The sequence below is a fragment of the Ascaphus truei genome, chromosome 15, assembly GCF_040206685.1.
Source record: "Ascaphus truei isolate aAscTru1 chromosome 15, aAscTru1.hap1, whole genome shotgun sequence".
Taxonomy (NCBI): domain Eukaryota; kingdom Metazoa; phylum Chordata; class Amphibia; order Anura; family Ascaphidae; genus Ascaphus; species Ascaphus truei.
In genome coordinates, this window is record NC_134497.1 from 36,871,471 (window position 1) to 36,890,223 (window position 18,753).

At 49.8% G+C, this 18,753-nt stretch overlaps 2 protein-coding genes across 2 annotated transcripts in view; one reads left to right on the forward strand and one right to left on the reverse strand.

Annotated features, from left to right (window-relative positions):
- The window catches only part of LOC142466829 (uncharacterized), a 61,521-nt gene extending 55,084 nt beyond the window's left edge, over nucleotides 1–6,437 (reverse strand). The window contains exon 1 of the mRNA XM_075572320.1: nucleotides 6,218–6,437. The gene's annotated coding sequence lies outside the window, so the exon portion shown is untranslated. The remainder of the gene's footprint in view (nucleotides 1–6,217) is intronic.
- Nucleotides 1–18,753, forward strand: part of LOC142466814 (uncharacterized) — a 361,963-nt gene that overhangs the window by 251,224 nt on the left and 91,986 nt on the right. The window lies entirely within an intron of this gene.

An 18,753-nucleotide genomic window follows, 5' to 3' on the forward strand; every position in this document is an offset into this window, starting at 1 on the left:
CTCCCCCCCCCCCCGCACCACTCTCCCCCCCCCCCGCACCACTCTCCCCCCCCCCGCACCACTCTCCCCCCCCCGCACCACTCTCCCCCCCCCCCGCACCTCTCCCCCCCCCCGCACCACTCTCCCCCCCCCGCACCTCTCCCCCACCCCCCGCACCACTCTCCCCCACCCCACTCTCCCCCCACCCCCCGCCCCACTCTCCCCCCACCCCCCGCACCACTCTCCCCCCACCCCCCGCACCACTCTCCCCCCCCGCACCACTCTCCCCCCCCGCACCACTCTCCCCCCCCGCACCACTCTCCCCCCCCGCACCACTCTCCCCCCCCCCCCGCACCACTCTCCCCGCCCCCGCACCACTCTCCCCCCCCCCGCACCACTCTCCCCCCCCGCACCACTCTCCCCCCCCCCGCACCACTCTCCCCCCCCCCGCACCACTCTCCCCCCCCCCGCACCACTCTCCCCCCCCCGCACCACTCTCCCCCCCCCGCACCACTCTCCCCCCCCCGCACCACTCTCCCCCCCCCCCGCACCACTCTCCCCCCCCCGCACCACTCTCCCCCCCCCGCACCACTCTCCCCCCCCCCGCACCACTCTCCCCCCCCCGCACCACTCTCCCCCCCCCGCACCACTCTCCCGCCCCCACGCACCACTCTCCCGCCCCCCGCACCACTCTCCCCCCCCCCCGCACCACTCTCCCCCCCCCCCGCACCACTCTCCCCCCCCCGCACCACTCTCCCCCCCCCCGCACCACTCTCCCCCCCCCCGCACCACTCTCCCCCCCCCCGCACCACTCTCCCCCCCCCCCGCACCACTCTCCCCCCCCCGCACCACTCTCCCCCCCCCCGCACCACTCTCCCCCCCCCCGCACCACTCTCCCCCCCCCCGCACCACTCTCCCCCCCCCCGCACCACTCTCCCCCCCCCCGCACCACTCTCCCCCCCCCGCACCACTCTCCCCCCCCCCCGCACCACTCTCCCCCCCCCCGCACCACTCTCCCCCCCCCCGCACCACTCTCCCCCCCCGCACCACTCTCCCCCCCCCCGCACCACTCTCCCCCCCCCCCCCGCACCACTCTCCCCCCCCCCCGCACCACTCTCCCCCCCCGCACCACTCTCCCCCCCCCGCACCACTCTCCCCCCCCCCGCACCACTCTCCCCCCCCCGCACCACTCTCCCCCCCCCGCACCACTCTCCCCCCCCCCGCACCACTCTCCCCCCCCCCGCACCACTCTCCCCCCCCCGCACCACTCTCCCCGCCCCGCACCACTCTCCCCCCCCCGCACCACTCTCCCCCCCCCCGCACCACTCTCCCCCCCCCCGCACCACTCTCCCCCCCCCGCACCACTCTCCCCCCCCGCACCACTCTCCCCCCCCCGCACCACTCTCCCCCCCCGCACCACTCTCCCCCCCCCGCACCACTCTCCCCCCCCCCGCACCACTCTCCCCCCCCCCGCACCACTCTCCCCCCCCCCGCACCACTCTCCCCCCCCCGCACCACTCTCCCCGCCCCGCACCACTCTCCCCGCCCCGCACCACTCTCCCCCCCCCGCACCACTCTCCCCCCCCCGCACCACTCTCCCCCCCCGCACCACTCTCCCCCCCCCCGCACCACTCTCCCCCCCCCGCACCACTCTCCTCCCCCTGCACCACTCTCCTCCCCCTGCACCACTCTCCCCCCCCCCGCACCACTCTCCCCCCCCCGCACCACTCTCCCCCCCCCGCACCACTCTCCCCCCCCCGCACCACTCTCCCCCCCCCGCACCACTCTCCCCCCCCCGCACCACTCTCCCCCCCCCGCACCACTCTCCCCCCCCCGCACCACTCTCCCCCCCCGCACCACTCTCCCCCCCCGCACCACTCTCCCCCCCCGCACCACTCTCCCCCCCCCGCACCACTCTCCCCCCCCCGCACCTCAGATCACTCTCCGCCCCTGCACCTCAGATCACTCTCCCCTCCCCTGCCCCAAGTGCTCGTTCCACCCCCCCCCCCGGCGCTCGTCATCATCCCCCCAGCACTCGTCCCCCCCCCCCCTGTCCCAACGCTTGTTTCCTCCCCTATCCCCCGTCCTCGGTGGTCATTTCCCCCCCCCTCTCCCTAGCGCTGGTTCAGCCTGTCCCAGACGCTCCTTCCAGTCCCCCCCTCCCCGGCGCTCCCTGCTGAGGAGAGTTGTACGGGGCCTGCAGGGGTGGTGAGGAGAAGCGCCGGTGGAGGTGACGTGTTGCCCCCCCTGTCACCGCCGATCGTTCCCCCCCCCTCCTCCCGTCGTGTGTTCCCCCTGTCCCCGGCCACTCATTCATCCCCCCCGGTCCTCCTGGTCACCGCTGAGTGTGGAGGAGAAGCGCCGGGGTGAGGATAAGCTCCGGGGAGCTTACCTGCAGTGGAGGAGAAGCGGCCAAGTGAGGAGTATTGAAGATTGCCTGTGAGCCCCTGTGTGTGACGTCACCCCGCCCCGCAAACCCCGTCCCTCAGCCAATGGGAGAGCTTGCCAGCGAGAGGAGCCAACCAATCACAAAACGCACAAACAAAATATATTGTGTGTCACCAGTACATTGATCTCTGGTGCAGGGTTTATGAGCACTGTGCTAAGGGAACCAGACCAGAATTTGGCAGCAGACACCAATACTCGCCCTCTGTGTGTTATCTAACCTCTTGTACTTTGTCATTATTAAGAGCTAGGGTGCGTCCCCGCTGGCGCTGACCGCACTCATGCTTGAGAGCGGTGACGTAACCAACTCTCAGAGCATGAGCGCAGGGTGTCCTGCCTAATTTTGCAAGCGGGAGCAGGGGGCATGGATCAGGGCTATTTGTGTGTAATGTGTGTGTGTGTGTGTGTCTGTGTAATGTGTGTGTTGTGTAATGTGTGTGTGTGTGTGTCTGTGTTCTGTGTGCACTTACCTCAGCTGAGCACGCTTTAATATCAATTTTTTTTTGTCTCCCCAAGCGCCGAGCTTGAGAGAGCTTACGTGCGCGAGCAGGCAGATTTACACTCACAATAGTAGGAAAAAACTGGGGCACTCCCAACTAGACGATGAAGGTGTATACTATAAATAAAAATACAATACGACAAGTACCGTATTAAAACATGTTATAAAACGTAATAAACGTAAAAATTAAATAAGATACTGGCCCAATATGATGAGATACAGTTCAACCCGAAGAGGTTCGTCCCACGATCCTCAAATGATGCTTGGAATGGAGTAGGGGAGCGCAAACAGATGGAGAGAGCATATATAAAATACACTGATTAGTATAGTGGCCAATAGTAAGGCAGAGAACAGCTCACACACAACACATACAGTACACGAATGTAGTGAGGCTTACATTGAAACAGATTATATCATGCAACTTGGACCTGGATAGTGGATGGTGTGATAATGATAGACAAATTGACTTACACGGCCCTGTGTAAGTCTGTGCCTCAATAGGGTGTCTTTGGCTCCAGTGATCCCATGCCTCTGTGTAGGAGGGGGGGGAGGGGAATCCTCGTGGGGAGTCAATCGTAGATCACACTAAATGCCTGGTACCTGGGTGGTGGATAGTATCGTAATATTAGAGAGGGTGACTTACACAGCCCTGTGTAAGTCTGAACATAGTTCGAAGTAGCGTGTACTTTTTTGGTTCCTGCCAGCCTCTGTAGTGTCTCGTCACAGCCACACTCCAGCACTGAATGCCGGACGCGGCATGCAGAGGAGTTGCAGCAAGACGGGAACAGGAGCAGACAGGAGCACTCATCGGACGTTTTATATATGCAAGTTCTGTATAAGCACTTACTTGTGTAATAAATCATTGTTTTAGCCGTACCTTCCGGATATCTGTCATCCATACGGGTCATTGCCTCCACCACGAGGGATCTATATACAGAGAGACGTGATCACCGGAGTTCGGAAAAGACACCCTATTCAGGCACAGACTTACACAGGGCCGTGTAAGTCAATTTGTCTATCATTATCGCACCATCCACTATCCAGGTCCAAGTTGCATGATATAATCTGTTTCAATATAAGCCTCACTACATTCGTGTATGTGTTGTGTGTGAGCTCTTCTGAGCCTTACTATTGGCCACTATACTAATCAGTGTATTTTATATATGCTCTTTCCATCTGTTTGCGCTCCCCTACTCCATTCCATGATTCACACTCACAGAAGAGAGAGTGCCAGTTGGGACCAAGCCTTAGGCCGCATCCAAGGATAGTGCTTGCGGGCGGAGGCGCGCTGAGACCCTACAGCCGCAATGAGAGCGGCTTTAGTAGGGGATCGCCTACGCTTCCGCAAACGCGCGGAAGCGTAGGTCTTAGGAAAATTTTAAATCTTCGCGCTTGCCGGAGCACAGGGCGTCACGTGAGCGGTTCGCCCAATGTGGGCGAACCAGCTCCGTGACGTCACTGGCCCGCCCGCCGACACGCCCCCGGACGTCGCGCTGTCTAAGGCCAGGGAAAGCACCGCTTTACCTCAGCCTCAGCGCACCTCCGCCCGCCAGGATTAACCACAAGGTTACTGCTTCCGCTCAGCACTGAGCCCCTACAGCCGCAATTAGAGCGGCTTTAGTAGGGTCTCACCTACGCAATCGCGCGGAAGTGTAGGTCTTAGCTGAATTTTAAATTTCAGCGCTCGCCAGAGCGCAGGGCCGGTCACGTGAGCGGTTCGCCCAATGAGGGCAAACCAGCTCCGTGACGTCACTGGCCCGCCCCCTGATGGCGCGCTGTCTCAAGGCTAGGAAAAGCACCCGCTTTCCCTGAGCCTCAGCACGCCAGCGGGGAGCTTGGCCGAGGACTTAGGCTGAGTCCATGCTCCCTGCTTGCTCGCTGAGGCTCAGGGAAAGCGGGTGCTTTCCCTGGCCTTGCGGTTGCTTACCGCACGCGCCGTCAGCGGGCCTTCAGGGGGCGGGCGCGTCACTGGCCGGGGGCGGGCCAGTGACCGGCCTGTCTCGCCGGCAAGCGGGGGAATTTTAAATTCCCCTAAGACCTGCGCTTCTGCAAGCGCGCGGAAGCATAGGTGAGCCCCTACTAAAGCCGCTCTAATTGCGGCTGTAGGGGCTCAGTGCTGAGCGGGAGCGCGCCTCAGCGCGCTTCCGCCAGCAAGCAAGTAACCCAAGCATGAGCGCGGGTGTCCTTTAAATTTTCGCAAGCGCTCGCAGGAGGGGGGGCCGGCGGGGGGGACAATGCAGGGGAAGCTGAGCACGCTTGTAAGTATGAAAATTTTGTTTATGTAAGCTCAGAGCGCCGGTGAGCGTGTGTGCCCGCGCATACGCGGGCGCGGGGACTTGCATATATATGCAAGTCACCTCGCCAAGCGCCATCCGCTCAGTGCTAGCGGGGAAGCAGCCTTACTTGGAGCACATTGCTATTTTTTGGGGGGGTTACCATTTACTTCACGGTGTGATTGCGAGATCTATAGATGCGCCAGCCTTTATTCTAAAACTTCGCCCGGCGTATCGCTCTGAATACTGGGGTCATGACGAGCTATGTTTTCCAACCGTATAGCAATTGACTCGGGTTTCTATCGGGCACAGAAAATTGCATTTTAGCGTTGTCTGCAATCCGTCTAGAAACTCAAGTGAGCTGTTGTCTTAAAAGTCTAATACAATTCAACCTACTGTACAGCCGTACAGTTCTACCCCCAATTAAATCCAAAACCATTATAATTAAATAGATCAACCAGGTATGCCGGGCGTCGCGAATGTGGCATGAACACGATTTATAGCGCGTGGAGATGCAGCGACAACGGCTCCGAGAAGTTTTAGAATACAGGCTGGCGCAGCACTATAGATATATATTGTATTTAATTAATTGTATCTTGTGTCCCCCCAGCACATTGATCTGTGGTGCTGGGTTTATGAGCCCTGTGCTAAGGGAACCAGACCAGGATTTGGCAGCAGACCCCAGCACTCCCCCCTCTGTGTGTTATCTAACCTCTTGTACTGTATCTGTCATTATTAGGAGCTGGGGGCCCGGGGATAAAGGGGCGTGTCCGAAGCTGCGTCACCCGTTACCCACAATCCCTGTGTTGTTAGCAGCAGTGGCCCTGATCACGTGATACAGGCGGCGCGCTCCGGTAAAGGAGGTTCCCTGAGTTACAATGTGTGGGGGTTCTTCCCCTGCAGCAGCGGGGCTCGCTCATTGGTTAGCGCAGGAGAGGCTCAGGGGGCGTGTTTGAGCCCCCGCCTAAGTCCCTGCTGAAAGGGGGCGGGGCAGCTATACAGGCGGCGCGTGGACACTCACCGCAGAGGGGGGATCCTGCCTGACTCTCCCGGCCCCTCCCAGCTGCTGCATGTGGGGGAGAAGTTGCTGGCTGCTGCTCTCTGCCCGGCTGAGAAGGGATTGCTTCCTGCTGCTCATGTGCCTCCGGTCTAGAGCGACCACGTGACCAGCAGCAGCCAATCACAGCAATAATAATAACAACCAGCAGAGGGGTTAATGTTAAAGGGGAAGCGACACCATGAGACTGTCCCTGCCGGGGGCGTGGCTTTGAGAGTGCCCCTGCCGGGGGGCGTGGCTTAGAAGGACGTCACGTGATGAGGACAAGCAAAGCCAGATGTTCATAGCAAATGTCAGGAAATGTTTTATATATTTATTAATTATCTTTATCCCATGTGTCATTAAAGAGAAATTGCTTGGGATAAGGAGAGGTCCCCCAAGAGACAGGGACAAGACCCAGAGATAAATAAGTGAAAAAACATCGGCCACAGGAGTGCTCAGAAGTATCCATGTATCTAATGTGAAGCGCTATGTACACTAATGGCGTTATATATATAAAGACATGCATACATACATTCAGCCCTCCCCTATCTTGGCTGCCCTCTGTCTTTTCCCTTGTATAGTCTGTCCATGTGTATGTTAGTTTACCTGTTAGATGTCTAGGTCACTTCTATATTGCATTTAAGGAATTGATTGGTCAACTTTGAAAGTACCAGATAATGTGTTGTTTGAAAATGTTAAGACGTTGAAGAAATCAAATAAAATTAGAGTTATGAAAAAAAAAAGAAATAGCTGGGTATGGAAAGGTGCGATGTTACGGTAACCACACACCTGAGGTGTATTGCAGATGCCGTTCATAAGACAAGTGATAAAGGGGGGGGAGCCTTGCCTTCAGGTTCTGGCTCCCGCTTTCCCCCCCCCCCCTCCGAAAGTTACTTTTATAACATAAGTGTAACGTGTTTTCCTCACCCGATGGAAGATTCTGCCATGTTAAAGCTAGTGTGGTGCGGGATACCTGTTGGTAACAGGACTGAGCTGACTGCAAATGGTTGTGGGGACACAGGATCACATTTCTAGGGTACATTCGCCACGTGGTTCTCTAGCAGTGCAGCGCTTCCATCTGCCGCAGGCTCCAGATGAATGGAGGCCATCTCCTACAGTAGAATTACTCCCTCTCCTTCCTCCAGTAAGATCACACACCAGGCAGGAGGTATATGAAACAGGAATGGCTTTATTGGGTCAGCACTCACAGTCACGGCAGTGGCCTGCCCAATACAGTTTCTGAGTCAGCTACCCAGCTGTAAGATGGTCCCTGGATAGGGTGACCAGATTTTGAAAATGAAAAACCGGGACACATTTTTTTTTTTTACATAACAGTTTATTTATTGTAGAACACTTATACTTTACTACCATTAGAGAGAGTGTGTGTGCGCGTGCGTGTGTGTGTGCGTGTGTGTGTGTCGGATGACCTCACTAATCGAACAAAAAAAAAAGCCAGATGTGAATGATTCTGAACCCCTTAGCCAGTGTCAGGACGCCCCCTCTTCACAATTTCTAAAGCAGCAATCCCGCCTGGGATCTTACCTGATCCGCAGACCCTCAAGGTATTATACTGGAGGGGAGGTGTTCCCTACCTGTCTTCCGATGTCTCCCGCGTGAAACTTGAGTCAGATCTGGAAGAAAACCGGATAGGTTACTTCGGTGTAGGTATACGGCAGTTAAGATAAGACATAGAGGGTGAGGGAGACGGGGAGGGTGAGGGAGACGGGGAGGGTGAGGGAGGCGGGGAGGGTGAGGGAGGCGGGGAGGGTGAGAAACACCCACTGACACACACACGCCCACTGACACACACGCCCACTGACACACACACGCCCACTGACACACACACGCCCACTGACACACACACACACACACCCACTGACACACACACACACACCCACTGACACACACACACACACACCCACTGACACACACACACACACCCACTGACACACACACACAGACCCACTGACACACACACACACCCACTGACACACACACACCCACTGACACACACACACACCCACTGACACACACACACCCACTGACACACACACACCCACTGACACACACACACACACACACACACTGACACACACACACACACACCCACTGACACACACACACACACCCACTGACACACACACACACACTAACACACACACCCACTGACACACACACACACACACACTGACACACACACACACACACACACACACACACACACTGACACACACACACACACACACACACTGACACCCACACACACACACCCACTGACACACACACACACCCACTGACACACACACACACCCACTGACACACACACACACCCACTGACACACACACACCCACTGACACCCACACACACCCACTGACACACACACACACCCACTGACACACACACACACCCACTGACACCCACACACCCACCCACTGATACACACACACACACACACACAGATACACACACAAACACACCCACTGATACACACACACACACACACACACACAGATACACACACTGACACACACAAACACACACAGATACACATACTGATACACACACTGATACACACACACTGATACACACACACACACACACACACTGATACACACAGCCACACACACCCACTAATACACACACACCAACTGATACACACACACACACACACGCATACACACTGATACACACACCTACACACACACGCTGATACACACCTATACACACACACCTATACACGCTGATACAAACACACACACACATGCTGATACAAACACACACACAGATACACACACAAACACACACAGATACACACACTGATACACACACTGATACACACACACTGATACACACACACTGATACACACACACACACACACACACCAACTGATACACACACACGCTGATAGACACTGACACACACACACACCTATACACGCTGACACAAACACACACATATGCTGATACAAACACACAGATACACACACACACACCCCGCCTCCCCCTGCACCGCCCCCCAGCGACGGAAGTCACTGCTAGCCGAGCCCGTGGACCGGACGGGGGGAGATTCCGCCCGCCAGACCTGGCTCCGCTCTCTCCCACCTATCGGGGATAAGGCCGCGCGCCTGGACAGAAGCAGGGAGTTCCCCAACAGCAACCGCGCACTGTCCCCATGCGCACGCGAGGGAGGGAAAGTTCGCACGCCTCCAGCCATCCACGCTCCCACCAACCCTGCTCCCCCCGCGCCTACCTCTCTACCTCGGGCAGCAGCCACAGGGAACGGAGGCAGAGGGGAGAAAAGCGCCAAACAGCCAACGGCTGTCCCCGCTTCCACCTCCCTGTCCACGCGGGCCGCGGGGATCGTGTGAGGAAGCGGAGAAAGCACCGGCATCCTCCAGCCAATCACCTGCAGCCCGGCATATTAGAAGCCCAACCCCCTGAAATTCAAAAAAATACTCACCGGCTGGGCTGCCGCATCCTCGCAGTCGCCGCGCACCGCCACCGCATTTACAGTACAACACAAACGGGACCAGGGAGAAAATCCGGTACATTTCCGGTACACACAGAAAACCGGTACAGCTCTCGAAAAACCGGGACTGTACCGGTAAAAGGGGGACGGGTGGTCACCCTATCCCTGGACAAACACCATGGGTCAAGGGCCCCCCGCACCTGTCCTGGCTCTTCCCTACCCCTCTAGCAGAGGCAGAGGAAAGGTCCACACTCACTCTCCCCCAAGATGAAGAGGAACAGAGAAGGCCCAATACTCAGGTTCTCTGCTGTGTGACTTGCCTCTCTCAAGTGGGTTGAGGCACGGACTAATTTAGAAGGCAATCCCCTTAAGTACAGCAAGGAGGAGGGCACCAGGTCTGATCCAGGATTGGATAAACTCAGGCCTGATTACACCGCCTCCCCTGTCACTCAAGGGCACTGCAGGGAGTGGGGAAAATAAACCCATGATTATTAGTACTGGCAGGCCTGCTCTTACCAGGGCTTACTGCCAGGGAGAGCTGACTAGTAGTTATACCACACTTGGGCCTGGCCTGGCTACACTTTCCCTCTGGTAGAACTCCTTTGACCGCACTGGGACCGAATTTGCGGGTACCATCTTTCCAGATGCACAATCTAACAGAGCAGGAGAAATCAACACAGTATGTCAGTCATAACAAATACATGATACATACTTGCTGCAATTACAGTGATAGAACATAATCATACCAGCATTCCATAGTAAACTCAGGTCCCTCCCAACATGGAGAACCTATTACTCAATAGTAATGCTCAGGGTTTGGTTTGCTGACTAGTGCCCCAGTACTATCAGGCACTGTTACTGAGAACACCCTCTTATGGTGACGTTCGAACACGTATTCGACACGTATCCGTGTTGAATACGTATTCGAACGGCACCCTAGGAGGGTGTTCTCAGTAACAGTGCATCATATACAGATGCAGCGGACGTTATTCGAACAAATTATTTATTTATTTATAAAATATTTTACCAAGAAGTAATACATTGAGAGTTACCTCTCGTTTTCAAGTATGTCCTGGGCACAGAGTAAAACAAATAATACATGGTTACAAATACAGTTACATAAATGAACAGGGTATACATTATATACAAGACATTGCGTGCACAGTTAAAGAAAATATATATTATGGGCGTATGAAACAGTTACAGACCAGATTAAAATGTGAGACAGTTTTAGATTTGAAAGAACTTAAACTGGTGGTGGATGTGAGAGTCTCTGGTAGGTTGTTCCAGTTTTGGGGGTGCACGGTAGGAGAAGGAGGAACGTCCGGATACTTTGTTGAGCCTTGGGACCATGAACAGTCTTTTGGAGTCTGAGCTCAGGTGATAAGTGCTGCATGTGGTAGGGGTGAGGAGCTTGTTCAGATAGCTAGGTAGCTTGCCCATGAAGAATTTAAAGGCAAGACAGGATAGGTGAACTTTGCGCCTAGACTCTAGTGATGACCAATCTAGTTCTTTGAGCATATCGCAGTGATGTGTGTTATAGTTGCATTGGAGAACAAAACGACAAATTGAATTGTAGAGGGTGTCAAGTTTGCTAAGGTGGGTTTGAGGTGCCGAGCCATATACTATGTCTCCATAGTCAATAATTGGCATTAGCATCTGCTGTGCGATACGCTTTCTGACCAGGAGACTTAGGGAGGATTTGTTCCTGTAAAGTACCCCTAGTTTGGCATAGGTCTTGGTTGTCAGGGTATCAATGTGCATCCCGAATGTTAAGTGGGAGTCAAACCATAAGCCCAGGTATTTAAAACTAGTGACAGGGGTTAGGGTGGTGTTAGCGTTGGTTCTAATCAGGAGCTCAGTCACTGGAAGCTTTAAAAATTTAGTCTTGGTCCCAAATACCATTGTTACAGTCTTGTCAGTGTTTAAAAACAGTTTGTTTTGGGAAATCCAGTTTTCGAGTCTCAAAAAGTCAGACTGAAGTATGTGTTGAAGGTCAGAGAGGCTATGGCTGTGTGCATATAGGATTGTGTCATCTGCATACATGTGTATTGAGGCTTCCTTACAAGCTGTGGGAAGATCATTAATGAACACTGAGAAGAGTAGGGGCCCCAGAACAGAGCCTTGCGGGACACCACAGGTGATATCCAGGGGGTTTGAGTTAGAGCCTGAGATGGACACATGTTGGGATCTTCCTCATAAGTAGGACTGAAACCAGTTTAAAGCATGCTTCCCTATTCCAGAGCTCTGGAGTTTGTTAAGCAGGATAGCATGATCAACTGTGTCAAAAGCCTTTGCAAAATCTAGGAATACTGCACCAGTGAGTTGTCCCCGTTCCATTCCACACTGGATTTCGTTGCAAACTTTTAGCAGGGTAGTTACGGTGGAGTGTTTGGGACGAAACCCAGATTGGAATTGGCTAGGGAAATTTGTCTTGGTATAGAAATCGCTTAATTGGGAGTGGACACATTTTTCCATGACTTTGGATAGAATTGGGAGAAGTGAGATTGGCCTGTAGTTTGAGACAGTGTTTTTGTCCCCACTTTTGAAGATTGGGACAACTCTGGCAGTTTTCCAGGTCTTAGGGATATGGCCTGCAGACAGGATAGAGTTGACTATGGACGCAATTGGTTTGGCAATGGCTGGGGCACCAAGTCGTAGGAACCTAGATTGTAGTAAGTCAGGTCCACATTGGCTGCTTCGTTTTAGTTTGAGGAGCGCTTGTAGAATCTCCTCTTCAGATACTGGGCCAAATTGAAAATTGTGGGCAGTGTTGGGAGGGGGTGGGACTATAAGGGTACTCCCAGGATGAGATTCAGGTTTGTGGTTTGGGCTGCGTTTTGCTAATAAGTTAGTGGCACACCCCACAAAGTAATCATTGAATGCATTTGCAATGTCAGTGGGGTTTGTCAGAGTAATATCGCCCTTAGTGATATTACTTGGTTGTTGATGGTTTCGCTGTTTTCGTGTGCGCGGCTGTACTCAACGCAACCAATCACGCGGTTGCTTTGTTTGAATTTCATGGATCCCGAATTCTTCGGGTGCAATTCTTCACGTTTCCGTTGCAGAAATGAATGAATTGTAATGTGTACAGTACAGTACTGTGTCAATTTGCAGGTATTTAAAAACCAGAACACTTAAAAACCCATTTTCTGCACTCGATAAAAACGAGTCACCACGCGGTCATGACTCGCCATGACATGGGTATTCCGAGGTATACACCACGTGAAGTGTTCGAATAACGGTCGCTGCATCTGTAGATGGATCTCCCTACCTTCCATACTTCCACTAGGTAGACCACCCTTTCTTCTACGTGGTGAAATGTACTCTGGCTATGAGCACAAATGTAGGCCCTGATCACATCAATTAAACACTTTTCGTGATTTTCATTGATTTCTTGCATTATGGGCTTCGGTGCATACGGGTACTCAAATCCGTGAGAATGCCAGTATCTCTGCACTACATGTCGCTCAGCTCGGCTAATTTTAGTTAATCTGCGGTCTTCTGCCCGGCCTGGCAGAACCCAGAATAAAGGTTCCTGTACTGATTGTTCGCAGTATTGTACTATTACCCCTTTGGGGTGCCCTTCCTGATCTCGTATTCCCTGCGCCTCATAGCCTCAGCTGTCTCCTCAGGGCAAAACTCTCCTTTCTCCCACCAATGATCCACCACATCACATGCTTCCAGTAAAAATCAGTGCAGTGCATATATGGTACACCCCGGAAATTTAGAGTGCCACCAGGGCAATGACTTAACAGGTGCCACTTTAACAGATCCTGCCCCAGGGGTGGTGTGGGACGAAAAACCTGACATGTCAGAGGTTACAGACATAGCATAGTGACTGTCCCCAGATGTAACACTACATGTCATATCATTTATTCTCATCATCAATAGAATAGAATCCCAGGACATACTTGAAAACGAGAGGTAACTCTCAATGTATTACTTCCTGGTAAAATATTTTATAAATAAATAAATAATAATATTTATCCCCACAGTCCCAATCTTTCCAGTCCATGGCAGGCTTCAATGACTGCAAGGCCCGCAAAGCCCTCTTTTTAGAATAGTAGTCCCGAGAAGCTCGTTCTACTTCTACTTGTGGAGCACCAGCTTTACGGAGGTCAGTAGATAACATTTTTACAGTAGAACTCACAGAAGGGGCAGCACTAGTCGATGGGTAAGGGGCCTTAAAGTCTCGATCAGAGTCCTTAACATTGAGCCCACCCAGACTAGAAACCAGCGCCACGCTGACTACGTGGGGTTCTTTGATGAGCTTGGGCACAGGCCTATGAACAACAACAAGGAGAAAAAAGACCCCTATAGCGAGAGCACTCTGCGGCTGGTAATACTGATAATTACTAGGAACCTGATGCAGACAATAGGTCAATAATTGACATGTAATGGTGAATTAAATTAAAATCAATTTTAATTGGAGAAATCCTCAAATAAAATATAATAGATAGTCCTCAGTGTGAGCTAGTCCTAAACAAATAGCGAAATAAAAATGGAGGTAAGGGGTAGGGGTAATGAGTCCTATTAAATAATAGGTGCTCTCTAAACAACTTCAACATCCAAGGTAAGTAAACAAATGCACGCTGATAGGATATGCTGGTGTTCCCAGGAGTAAATGGGATGTAATATTTAACAAACACAGCAACAGGAGGTATAGGTGACTCTGCAATTAGACCGAGTGTCTAGATCATACATAATGTATACATAATAGCTCGTTGATCTAAAGGCTGAATACATTTTCTATATCCAGAGCTGCGAGTCCGACAGATTGGCAGGTAGGTAATATCTGCCAAGGTGTGTAATGACAACGTCTTGTGCCCGGAGCCCTCTCTGGTGCTAATGTATCCGCAACCAGCAGGACACACCAGTAGCCAGACACGTTCTGGAAAATCACAATGGGGACAGCAATGTCTTGTCATTTGTAGGCAAAGATCAATACTCAGGGAGAGAAAAAAGCGGAGCACTGCCAGGAAATTAAGGAAAAGGCTGGGGCAAAAAATGAATAAAGATTATTTATTGGGCATAATGGCCAAAAAAAACAAACACAAGGTTAAAAAACTCTGACGCGTTTCCCGCCGTGGAGGCGCTTTATCAAAGAGTACTGACGTTCTCACAGTGTCAGGATATATAGCAGTCCCTAAAGTATACGCCCTGATCTGAAACCAATGAATCAGAAGATGGTCTAATTGATTATGCAGACAGCTGTGATTTAAAGCTGTAGTAGGGGTCTTTGGTATAAGATGTTAACATGACACTAATCATCATATGAGACTGTGAGAACCTAAATGGTTACACCAGATAACAATAAATACAAAAACAAAAACAAAAGAAGAAAAAGACTAATAGTGAACATCATAGCAACAATGTATCAAATGTGTTAGTATAATAAAAATGTATGTGCATAAAATATAATAGAAATAATATATATATAATCAGATAGTGTATTGACGCTAGATAAACACTAATGGAATGGGATAATATGAGTGAGTATACAAATAACAACATAAACCATGTGTATACCTAATGTATAGACATAGAGATATGTAATATGAAATGTTTTATCAAAAAGGTTAATTCATTAAATCTATGAATAATAAAATGTAAGAAGGTGATAATAAAATTAGTGAATAGAATTAGTCAAATCCTCGAATGTGAAATAAACAGATTAATACAGATAAATTAAAAAATAGTGATAAAAAACCCTTATAACAGAATAGTGCATATATAGTATAATATAGTCACCTATGTATAGCTATGAGATAAATAATAAATACATATATAAATTTAGATCTATAATAGTTGTAATAATGAAATTTGTATAACAAATATAAATATATAATCATCAGGTAACTTGTCTTATGGAATAGATGTATATTGTACGGTTAAAACATACCAGACAGTGAGGACATGTGTATAGATATATACAAATCAACAGTCTAATGAATATAAATAGCATAGAAGACATATTTGGATAAGGAACATAGAAAGCAGAAATAGTACATGTTTGAGCATAAACGACAGGTTTATAAAAAATGCTTCAATTCCCAATCGATATTAATACCAGAGGGTTGCATGGTACCTAAGCTGTACATCCAGTACATTTCTTTTCTGTTTAGTGTACCCAGCCTGTCTCCTCCCCGAATTGGGGCATGTATATGATCTATTCCTGAAAAGGAAAAGTTTTTAATAGTCCCCTGTGAACATATTGAAAAATGTCTGGAGACCGGGTGGGATTGATCTCTCTTGTTGATCGCACGGACATGTTCCATGATTCTATTTTTAAGCGGCCTAATGGTACGGCCCACATAACCCTTCCCACATCCGCATCTCAAAAGGTACACTGTATAGCTGGAATTGCAGTTGATAAAGGTATGTAGAGTGTGTTCAACCTTTGGGTTAATTCCAGTCCTGTTATACCGGGGAGCCATAACCGCATTTCCGAGTGAGGAGGGTCTTATTCCAACATACACGGGGGGCTGGCACCATCGGTCATATCGGAGCATATCCCGAGGTCTTACAGGTGAGGTGGGTGTCACACAGACCCACACATTACATCGGATATCAATTCAGGACACTCTCTGCCTATAGTATTTTTATACCGGTCTATGTGATCTCATTTTACAGCACTTGCCATATTTGTAGCTTCCACGTGGGGATTTTCCCCGTTTTTTCACTTGTACTTTCATTACCTGTTGGTTGCTCATATGAACTAGTGATTGATTTGAATTATTCAGTATATATATCTTTTTTGCATTCAAGGCTGTTGCGGCATTTTTTTCACTTATTGTTATAATATATTTTTTGAAGACAGTAATTCACACACTACAACCCTCTTTTTAATACACACTTTTTCTACATACCATTATGGAGGACATTGATCATTCTGAAAATGAAGACATACAGAGTAATGTCTTTGTTCAAACATGTGGTGATAATACCAAAAGAATTAAGAGAGCAGAACATGTTTTTGACACTTCCACTGAGTTTATATGTGAAGAAAACTCAGATTTAACACCCCATTTCCTCAAATTAGAAAAATTACTGACAGATAACATCAGATTATGGTGGGACATAACCACGTTACAGAATTATACAAAAACCAAGAGAATCCCGCGAGGATTGAGGATCAAAAAAGCACCCACTTTTGATTTCAGTACAAAAGAGTTTGAGCAGAAATGGAAAGACACACTTAATGAATGTTCATTTAAACTCATGGACTTGATCATAGAACATAAGACGACAGAGAGAGCCTCATTAGGTACAGAGATCAAAACATTACAAAATAAACTCAAATTTTTTTCAAAATATGGACCATTTCTCCAATAATGATAAAATCTTACTATGTCACATTGAAGACATGGAAGATACTATCATGCAAAAAAAGCAGTCCAAGTTTGAACGAGATAAGTTGGACTATGAGAGAAATCAGGTCTATACCTGGGAGAGACCAGGGAATGCTAATCCCAATAGAGGAAGATCCAGAACACCCTCACAATCACACACCCATAGAGATAAAACATCCAGTACTCCAAAAAAATCCATCTTAAAGTCCAAATACACAGACACCTCCAGTTATGAATCAGATACCTCAGAAAGTGAAAACAAATATCCATCTGTGTCTTTTGATATTACATCAGATACTTGGAGGGGAAAAAGCTCCACAGGTTTAGATACCAGAGAAGCTTCCACGTCTGGGTCCACTGGACACTTCTCCCAAATGAATAAATCCCAGGAGTCAAAAAACTACCAAGGACAAGGAGGTCAAAGAGGAAGAGGGGGATCAAGAGGGGCAACAAAGAGGAAAAAGTACTCTTAACCGCAGAGGACAATAATGTTATCAATATTTCAAACAAGACATTGACTGCTGGACAATTATCCTTACTAAATAGAGGGTTGAACTTTGCCCCCCACAGCAACTTCGACCTCTTTAACACTTATATTGATCTGCAGCGATTCACCCGCAAGTTGTCTTTAAAGAAATTTTTCATGAACAAACAAAATAATGTTGTACCCATTTTTGATGTGCCTATGTTATGCGGTTCTGCGGAATCAACGCCAGATCACTCTGGCGTTGATTCACCAGAGCAAATTGTATCTAGTCTTTCATTCAAAGATTACTGTGCGGTCTCTGACCTAGAGGATTTATATATGGAACAAGATATAGAGAATAATTCTGAGGAGTGTATCCCTTTCTAACTTTCTCAGTTTTGAACATACCACTTTTAGAAAGAAATCTACCTTTTGCCCCTATGGCTCAAAGAGTCCATTTATCACCACATTCGAAAGATTAGTGGAAAAAGATTTGAGGAATTTGGCGGAAGACTGCAATAACAAAAAAAGCATGCATCAGAGCAGCAATCTAACCACCCTTGAGTTGCAAGAATTACAAACCTTAAAATCAGACAAAACTATTGTCATTAAAAATGCGGACAAGGGTGGTGCGATTGTTGTTCAATCTGCTGAGTCTTATAGACAGGAAGCATTGAGGCAGCTGTCTGAAGATCAGGCTTATCGCAGACTGCCCTCAGACCCCACCACCACTTTCTTACATGAATTGAATGATCTGCTTGACCTTGGGAGAGAATTGTATGTGCTTAGTAAGAAAGAATTTGAATTTTTATGTTCTCCTAATCCCATAGTTCCCATCTTTCACCATCTCCCAAAGATCCATAAGTCTCTCACAAATCCACCGGGACGGCCAATTGTGGCGAGCATTGGATCTTTGGGAGATGGACTCTCTCGTTTCATAGATGCATATCTTCAACCGATTGTACAAACACTGCCATCTTTTTTGAAAGATTCAAGTCAATTGATATTTGACCTTAATCACATACAGTGGCGAGAGAGTTACAGATGGGTGACTATGGATGTGACCTCCCTCTACAATATTATCAAACATGAGCAAGGCATTTCCGCCATACAACATTACCTCTCATCATCTCACTTAGCACCAGCACTATGCACTTTTTTTAATAGAGTCTATCACATTTTTACTCACGCACAATTATTTTAGATTTGATGCACAATTTTATTTAC